This window comes from Saccopteryx leptura, unplaced genomic scaffold, assembly GCF_036850995.1.
Source record: "Saccopteryx leptura isolate mSacLep1 unplaced genomic scaffold, mSacLep1_pri_phased_curated manual_scaffold_39, whole genome shotgun sequence".
Lineage (NCBI taxonomy): Eukaryota > Metazoa > Chordata > Mammalia > Chiroptera > Emballonuridae > Saccopteryx > Saccopteryx leptura.
In genome coordinates, this window is record NW_027095721.1 from 328,712 (window position 1) to 336,347 (window position 7,636).

General features: G+C 42.6%; 1 pseudogene; it reads right to left on the reverse strand.

The window, feature by feature from the left end:
• Positions 1–1,549: 1,549 nt before the first annotated feature.
• LOC136387000 (histone-lysine N-methyltransferase PRDM9-like) lies at positions 1,550–6,873 on the reverse strand (annotated as a pseudogene).
• Positions 6,874–7,636: the final 763 nt, after the last annotated feature.

Here is a 7,636-nt window from a genome sequence, read left to right on the forward strand (position 1 = left end):
AGAACATCGGTACAGTCATATTTGGAGTTTAGCAGTTCTAATAGATGTGAGTGCTATACTATAGTAGTCTGAATTTGCCATTTCCTAACGATATATCAGGCAGAGCTTATTTTTACAAGGTTAGGCACTTGGTCTTGTTGAAATAAGAAACATGAAAACTGGGAGTTTTTAAGACTATCCAAACCAAAATGACTTCAATTATTTGGAATGAAGATCTCTAATCCTGGAGACTGATAGTGTAGCAATTTCTATTTCATTTATTTATTTTTAAAACTCATTTTGAAGATTGGAGATAGAGAGATGAGAGAAGGGGAGGAGCAGGAAGTATCAACTTTCATCTATGCCTTATTCAGGCGAGCCTACTCTTTTTGTTTATTTATTTTATTAACGTTAGTGTGTGGAGAGAGAGAAGCAATTTTTGTGTGTGTGTGAGAGGGACAGATAGTGACAAAAAGAGAATGAGATAAGAAGCATCAATTTTTTGTTGGGGCACCTTAGTTGTTCATTGATTGCTCTCTCATATGTGCCTTGAACAGGAGGCTACAGCATGAGTGACTCCTTGTTAGCCAGCAACCTTGGGCTTCAAGCCAGTGACCATGGGGTCATGTCTATGATTCCAAACTCAAGCCTACATTCCTGCACTCAAGCTGGTGAGCCAGAGGTCAGGCCAGCGACCTTGGGGTTTTAAACCTGGATCCACCCCATCTTAGTCCAATGCTCTATGCAATGCACCACTGACTAGTCAAATACCATTTCCATTTTATAGATTAAAAAACAGGCACAGAGAAGTTGATAATCTAGCCTTAGGTCGCACAGCTGGTGAGAGCAGAGCAGGGATTCATACCCACTATGGAATGATCTGGAGTCCATGTGGTGTATACCATGAGATTCTCACCCTGAAGGGACAGTGAAGAGATAGTGAGGGAGACCAGGTGCCCATACAGAGCCAGGCATATGGACAGGCACATATTTCTCCCTGGTTTTACCACTGGGATAACAGAGGTCAGAGAAATCCAGGACAAGAACCAAGAGAAGCCAAGGGAGGAGGGTGATGAGCCTACTAGGAGAGAAACTCCACTTCCTGGGAGTCAAGAAAATCCCTTTCTCTAGTAAGACTGTCTCAAATCCCTCTCACTGGGCAGTAACCTAAGTAGATTGACTCCAGACTTCCACGTTTCCAGGGTTGAGTTTCTCTGTTTGACAGTGTGAGTTCTCTGTGGCCCTCTGGGAACTCTCTGCTTTCAGTGATGGGGAGGGGGGAAATGAGGTATGTGGGCATCATAGTTTTATAAAGATAAGATATATTAGAACAAGAGGCCAAGAGACCATGGAGGAGATTGGTGTTGACATTCCAATAGCACTTAAGGAACTATTTGTCAAGGTCATCTCTTGTTATGAAAGTGAAGAACTTGTTTAACCAGTTACTTCTGTACTAATTGCAGTCTTATGAGGGTAAGGGGTCAGTAGCCTTCCTCTGAAGTCCCCTCAGAGCTGAGGTATGACCTGTGTGGTGGCTATGGCTGTGGAGATGCAAGTTAATGCTAATGACTCACTCACCCTCCTTGCAAACAGGGGGCTTCGCCCCTGAGTGTGTACTCTAGTGTCTGAGGAGAACTGATTTTTGTGTAAATCCTCACTCACAATCCCTGAAAACATAGGGCTTCTCCCCTGAGTGTGTTCTCTGGTGTGTGAGAAAATTTAACTTCTGTGAAAAGAGTCCCACACACTTTATGCAAACATAGGGCTTGTCCCCTGAGTGTGTCCTGTGGTGTCTGAGGAGATGTGACTTTCGTGTCAATCCTTGCTCACTCTCCCTGCAAACATAGGGCTTCTTCCCTGAATGTGTCCTCTGGTGTGTGAGAAGATTTGACTTCTGTGAAAAGCATCGCACACACTTTCTGCAAACATAGGGCTTGTCCCCTGAGTGTGTTCTCTGGTGTGTGAGAAAATGTGTCTTCTGTGTAAAGCCTCACTCACCCTATCTACAAACATAGGGCTTCTCCCCTGAATGTGTTCTCTGGTGTGTGAGAAGATGTGACTTCTGTGTAAAGCCTCGCTCACACTGTCTGCAAACATAAGTCTTCTACCCTGAGTGTGTCCTCTGGTGTCTGCGGAGATGTAACCCATCATCAAAGCCTTGCCCACACTCTCCATACTTGACAGCTACAAATCTCGACATTCCTACTCTCATAGACAGTTTTTCTGTGTCCACAGAATACATGTTCTGGACTCTGCTGGGCACTTCCTGCATCATTCTCTCTTGCTCACTAGAGCTTTCCAGGTGTCCTTTGGGAGGTTTGAAAAAAGCCCTTGAAATCCTCCTCTGCCTGGTCCTTTTAAGCAAATGTTTGGACTTTTCTTTGACCTTTTGACCTTCAGCTTTGTCATTCCAGTTGTGTGTATCAGTATGTTGCTGCTGCTGATTTGGATCCTCTGGACAGGGATCCTCTGATTGGAGGTGATTTCTTGCAGATGTTTCTGGGAGAATTTGAGAGGGGTGATTGCATCCCACATGTTGACTGAGGAATTTCTGACTGGAGAAGGCCAGAGAGCAGGAGGGACATGGGTGTATCTCTGGCTGTGGTTCTGCTAAAAAAAAAAGTTTTGATCAGGACAGATGTTTAAAAGGCTGCCTTGCCTGACCTGTGGTGGCGCAGTGGATAAAGCGTCGACCTGGAAATGCTGAGGTCGCAGGTTCGAAACCCTGGGCTTTCCTGATCAAGGCACATATGGGAGTTGATGCTTCCAGCTCCTCCCCCCCTTCTCTCTCTCTCTCCCTCCCCTCTCTAAAAATGAATAAATAAATAAATAAATAAATAAATAAATAAATAAATAAATAAAAAGTGCCCTTATAAAAAAAATAAATAAAATAAAAGGCTGCCTGGGCCATATGTTTTGTTAAGACTTGTCCCACAAGTCATTCTTATGGGGTTGACAGTGTAATCTCTTTCTCCCACAAAGTGTTTCTTTACAGTCTGTTTTCTCTTTTCATTTTTATGTACTATATCTTCTTTAGAAATTTAGAAAGCCCACATTAAGAGTTCTTTCTACACATTGTCAGATGTGGGACTATCAAGTAGCAAACAGATGACAACCTAAAAACATGTCCTTTCTCAAGCTTCACATAAAATATTCATAGTTGATTTTATTCAGTGTCAGCCCATTTCATATACAATAGGAAGACCTCTTTCAAAATAAATCCCAAACCATACTTTTTAAAAATTGATTGATTTTAGAGAGAGAAAAAGAGGAGGAGGAAAAAGAAGAAGAGAAAGGATGAGGAGAAAAAAGAAGAAGAAGAGACAGAGAGACATTTATTCATTGTTCTACCTAGATATGCAGTCATTGGTCATTTCTTGTATGTGGTCTGACCAGACTCAACCTTGGTATACAGAATGGTGCTCTAACCAACTGAGCTATCCAGCCAGGTTCCCCAATCATACTTCTTACATTGCTGACTCCTATTCCTCTCCAGCTAATCCATAATCCTCTCTCACTAGGAGATAAAGTAATCTCTGAGAGGATTCCCCACTGAAGTTTATTCTCCAAAAATTAACAAAGCAAATCTTAGAGAATAAGCCTCCCTATAGCCAAGAACAGCAAAATCATCCCACCTCACTCAGGAAGGTCCCCAGTGTCTCAGCTTGGATCAGAGCACTGCATTCCAGGCTTCTGGACATCTATTGAAACTCTGCTGTAACCCTATACACTAGACAGGGGTGGACATTAGAAAACAGGCCCATGCCAGTTTTACCAGTGCATAGAGTGTTGGCCAAGCATGTGGATGTCCCAGGTTTGAACCCCAGTTAGGGAACACACAAAAAGCAACTACCAGCTTCTCTTTTCCTCCCTCTCCTCCTTCCAACAGCCAGTAGCTCAATTGGTTTGATCATCAGCTTGATATCTCAGTTGGTTCAAGTGTTGACCTCAGGCACTGAGGGTAGCTTGGCTAGTCTGAACATGAACTGCAGACTTGGGTTGCTGGGTGGATCCTGATTGGGGCATATGAAGGAATCTGTCTATCTCCCTTTCTCTCACTTAAAAAAATTAAATCAAAATAAAAAATATAAAGATTTAACCTAAGAATCAAAGGAATATGAAATGAATTCTTAATTTATAAAGCATCTGATTCAATATTTTACTGACTTTAGAGTGTACCATGAAGATTTCTAAGAAGAGTTCTCTCTTTTTTTTTTCATTTTGAAGAACAGTTGTGCCCACCTCTAGTTGCTGTAAACTGTCTCTTCTCCTTGCTGCCACACTTGATGCTCAGCATCTGGCCATAGTCATCACCATACCAGACTAGCAGCTCACAGTCTGGCTTGATGACCCAGAAGGTTTGGTAAAAAATCTGCCCATGATACTGAAAGGCTACCAGGTTCTGCTCTTCATCATCCCGGGCACAGTTCACATACCTGGGATTCAGGCAGGTGAAAGAAAAGAAACTCACAGGTGATGAATTCCTACTGCCTCTGAGATCCATGTCCAGCTCTGCACCTGACAGTCGGGCTCTGATGTCACTCACTCCCACAGTGCTCCCAGAGAACCTTCTGTTTAATGTCTGAGCCTGTCACAATGTCATATGACTTCCTATGTCCAGGTCCTGCTTATGGTGCTCATCCTTCCTAATACCATTTTCCAAAGCCAATTTCAGACATAACCTCCACCCTGATTGGCCATAAATTCCAGTAACCACTAGCTTTTCCAAACTAACTCAGGTTGTTTTATATCACATAACTTGCTACTTGATGTTGGACTCTGTGTCTAGATTAGTTCATTTCATTCAATACTCAGCCCAAGTCCATCTTTTCTTGAGAGGCCTTTCTCCATTACTCTCACATTTTATTTAGGCAGCATTTGATGCCTCACCAGGTTCCCCAAAAAACCTGAAGGTTTCCCTGCCCCACCGAAGTGAGGGGAGACAGACAAACTCCGGCATGAGCCTGACCATAATCCACCTGACATGCCCACCAGGGGGCAATGCTAAACCCTTCTGGGGTGTTGCTCTGCTTCAACTGAAGCCATTGTAGTGCCTGATTTGGAGGTCATGGAGCCATTTTTAGCACCCGGGCCAACTTTGCTCCAATAGAGCCTTGGCTGTGGGAGGGAAAGAGAGAGATAAAGGAGTTGGGCAAGGACAAAAAAGCAGAAGAGCAATTCTCTGTGCCCTGGCTAGGAATCTAATCTTGGACTTCCACAGTCAGGCTGATGCTCTACCGCTGAGCCAACTGATCAGGACTTGGAGCTCTCTTTGTCTTAGCAAAATCATAAAGAACAATAATAGCTTACTCACATTCTGTAGCTTCTGATGAAAGAGCCCCTCAAGGAAGTGGCCAATGATCATTGCTCTGCAGGCTTCAGAACTCAGTTCTAGTTAGAAGTGAGACTGGGATCATTTGCTGCCTTCACAGTTTTAAGCTATCCTGGTTTAGATATCCTGGCACTGTGTGATTCTCAAAAAATAGAAAAGTTATAGTTAAACATTTCTAAAATTAATTGTTTCACTCTGTCTGCAATTCATCCTCTATAAGAAGATGGGTTATATGATCTGTTTAAATAATGAATACCTTCCTCTGAACTGGAATATATTAAGGGCTTGCTTAAATAATGTTCATTAGATCAATTAAAGTATAATCCAAGCCCTCAAAATTTTTTATCCAGTGCCTAAATTTTGTCTAGCATAAAGATTTATATTTTGAGGACATATGCTTTATTTTTATCTCCTTTTTTTAATCTAAATACCTCCTGCCTTGAAAGAGCACTGAAGGGAGAAAAAAGAGGATCAGAGGATTAAGGGAGACCACTGAGGGAGGCATGATGAGAAGGAAAGATGTATGGGCCTGAGAGGGACAAGTGTTCTCCGTGACTCCCAGAAACTTATTGGCATTACCTCATCCAGTTGGCCAAGGATTCATCCTTCCCATCCACATACTCATGGAAGTTTCTCCCTTTGGTGATCTGCATTTCAGGAAGAAAATATAGAGACTTTTTTGGATGAGCAGGTAATAGAGAAATTATTTTACCCTACTGTCAACAAAACTCTTTCAGCTTGCATGCATTGCCACTCTGGACCACATGATACTTTTCTTACTCATCACATCTGAGTTGACCTGTCCACTCAGGTCTAGGAGGAGGCATTCTTTTGTGTCTGTAACACTTTACTTCCACTTAACCTGTGATACTTATCAGGAGTTTCATAGTGTGAAAAGTGCACTTGTACCTAGAACTAACCATATTGTCTCCATCCATGTCCTAGTATGTAGAAGGGCAGATCCCACCAAGCCATGGGAGGGATGTGGGAAGCCACAAGAAAGGGAAAGAGGTAAATGTTTCTCACCAGCCAGGATATCCATTGTTGCCTGCCTCTTCATATTCTGTAATCTGGCCCTCATAAGGACCAAAGTGCAGATCCTCTGGCAGAGCAGATGCATCATTTCACACTCCAAGACCAGCCTCAGGGATGCCTGATGCTCTAATTCTCAACCCAGGGGGCAGAGTGAGGGCTGCGTGGTTTGGATGCCCCTTATTCACTGCACTGTCTTTTACAAATGAAGGGGGCCCATGCACGTCACAACTGTCAATGAAGAAGTTCTGACACTTCTCACAATCTGGGGGTGAGAGCAACAGGGATTAGGGAAGGTGTAGTGCATGTTCCTGGACATATAGAGCTTCAGAGAGAGCCTAGGCACTCACATTATTGAGCCTCAATTCTGTAGGGCAAGTCCATAGAGAACAGAATGCTTAAATGACCAGACAATATTATTGTATGAAGAGATAACATGCTTCTGAGGGTAACTTACAGAGGTAGTCATCATCCTGGGGTTTGCTGTCCTCTTGGTGCACATGGCCTTTTCTTTCTCGTAGAGTATACATCTTTACTTCAGTCTCCTTTCTCATGCGATCTAAGTTGGAGAAGAATGAGTTGAATGGAGGCTGGAGTGTTAGTCCCTATGTTATCAGAAAACACACAGTCTCCTCTCATCAAATTATCACATGTCCTTCTGTATACTCTGGTATTTTCCTTTGTAAAATATTGGCTCAGAGAGCCTCTATAATAGTAAGCCTCTACACTGACTACAGATGACCAATGCAATAATTGTTTTTATATCTTCCCATTATAAGGTTTAACTTCCCTCCATTTAATTATTCATAAAATATTTATTAAGGGCTCAGTATATGTAAGGCATTTAGGAAAGGCCTGTTATACAACACCAACAGCATATGGTTGCTATTATCAGAGATGTATTTATTGGACAACGTGTATCTGTCAGTTATTTTACATTGAATTTAAGCCCTAGCCAGTGGCTCAGTGGATAGAGTGTTTACCCAGTGTATGTCCCGGGTGTGATTCTGGTCAGGGTACATAGGAAAAACGACCATCTTCTCTACCCCATTGTCTTTCCTTTCTCTCCCTCTTTTATTCCTGCAGCCAGTGGCTCAATTGTTTTGAGTATTGGCCCTCGGTGCTGAAGATGGCTCAGTTAAACAAAGCACATCATCCTGAGGTGCTAAAAAATAGCTCAGTACTCGAGAAATGGGGTTTCCAGGTAGATCCTGGAAAGAGTGTATATGGGAGTCAGCCTCACTATCTCCCCTCATTTTACCTAAAAAGTAAACAAATATATACACAAAGAAA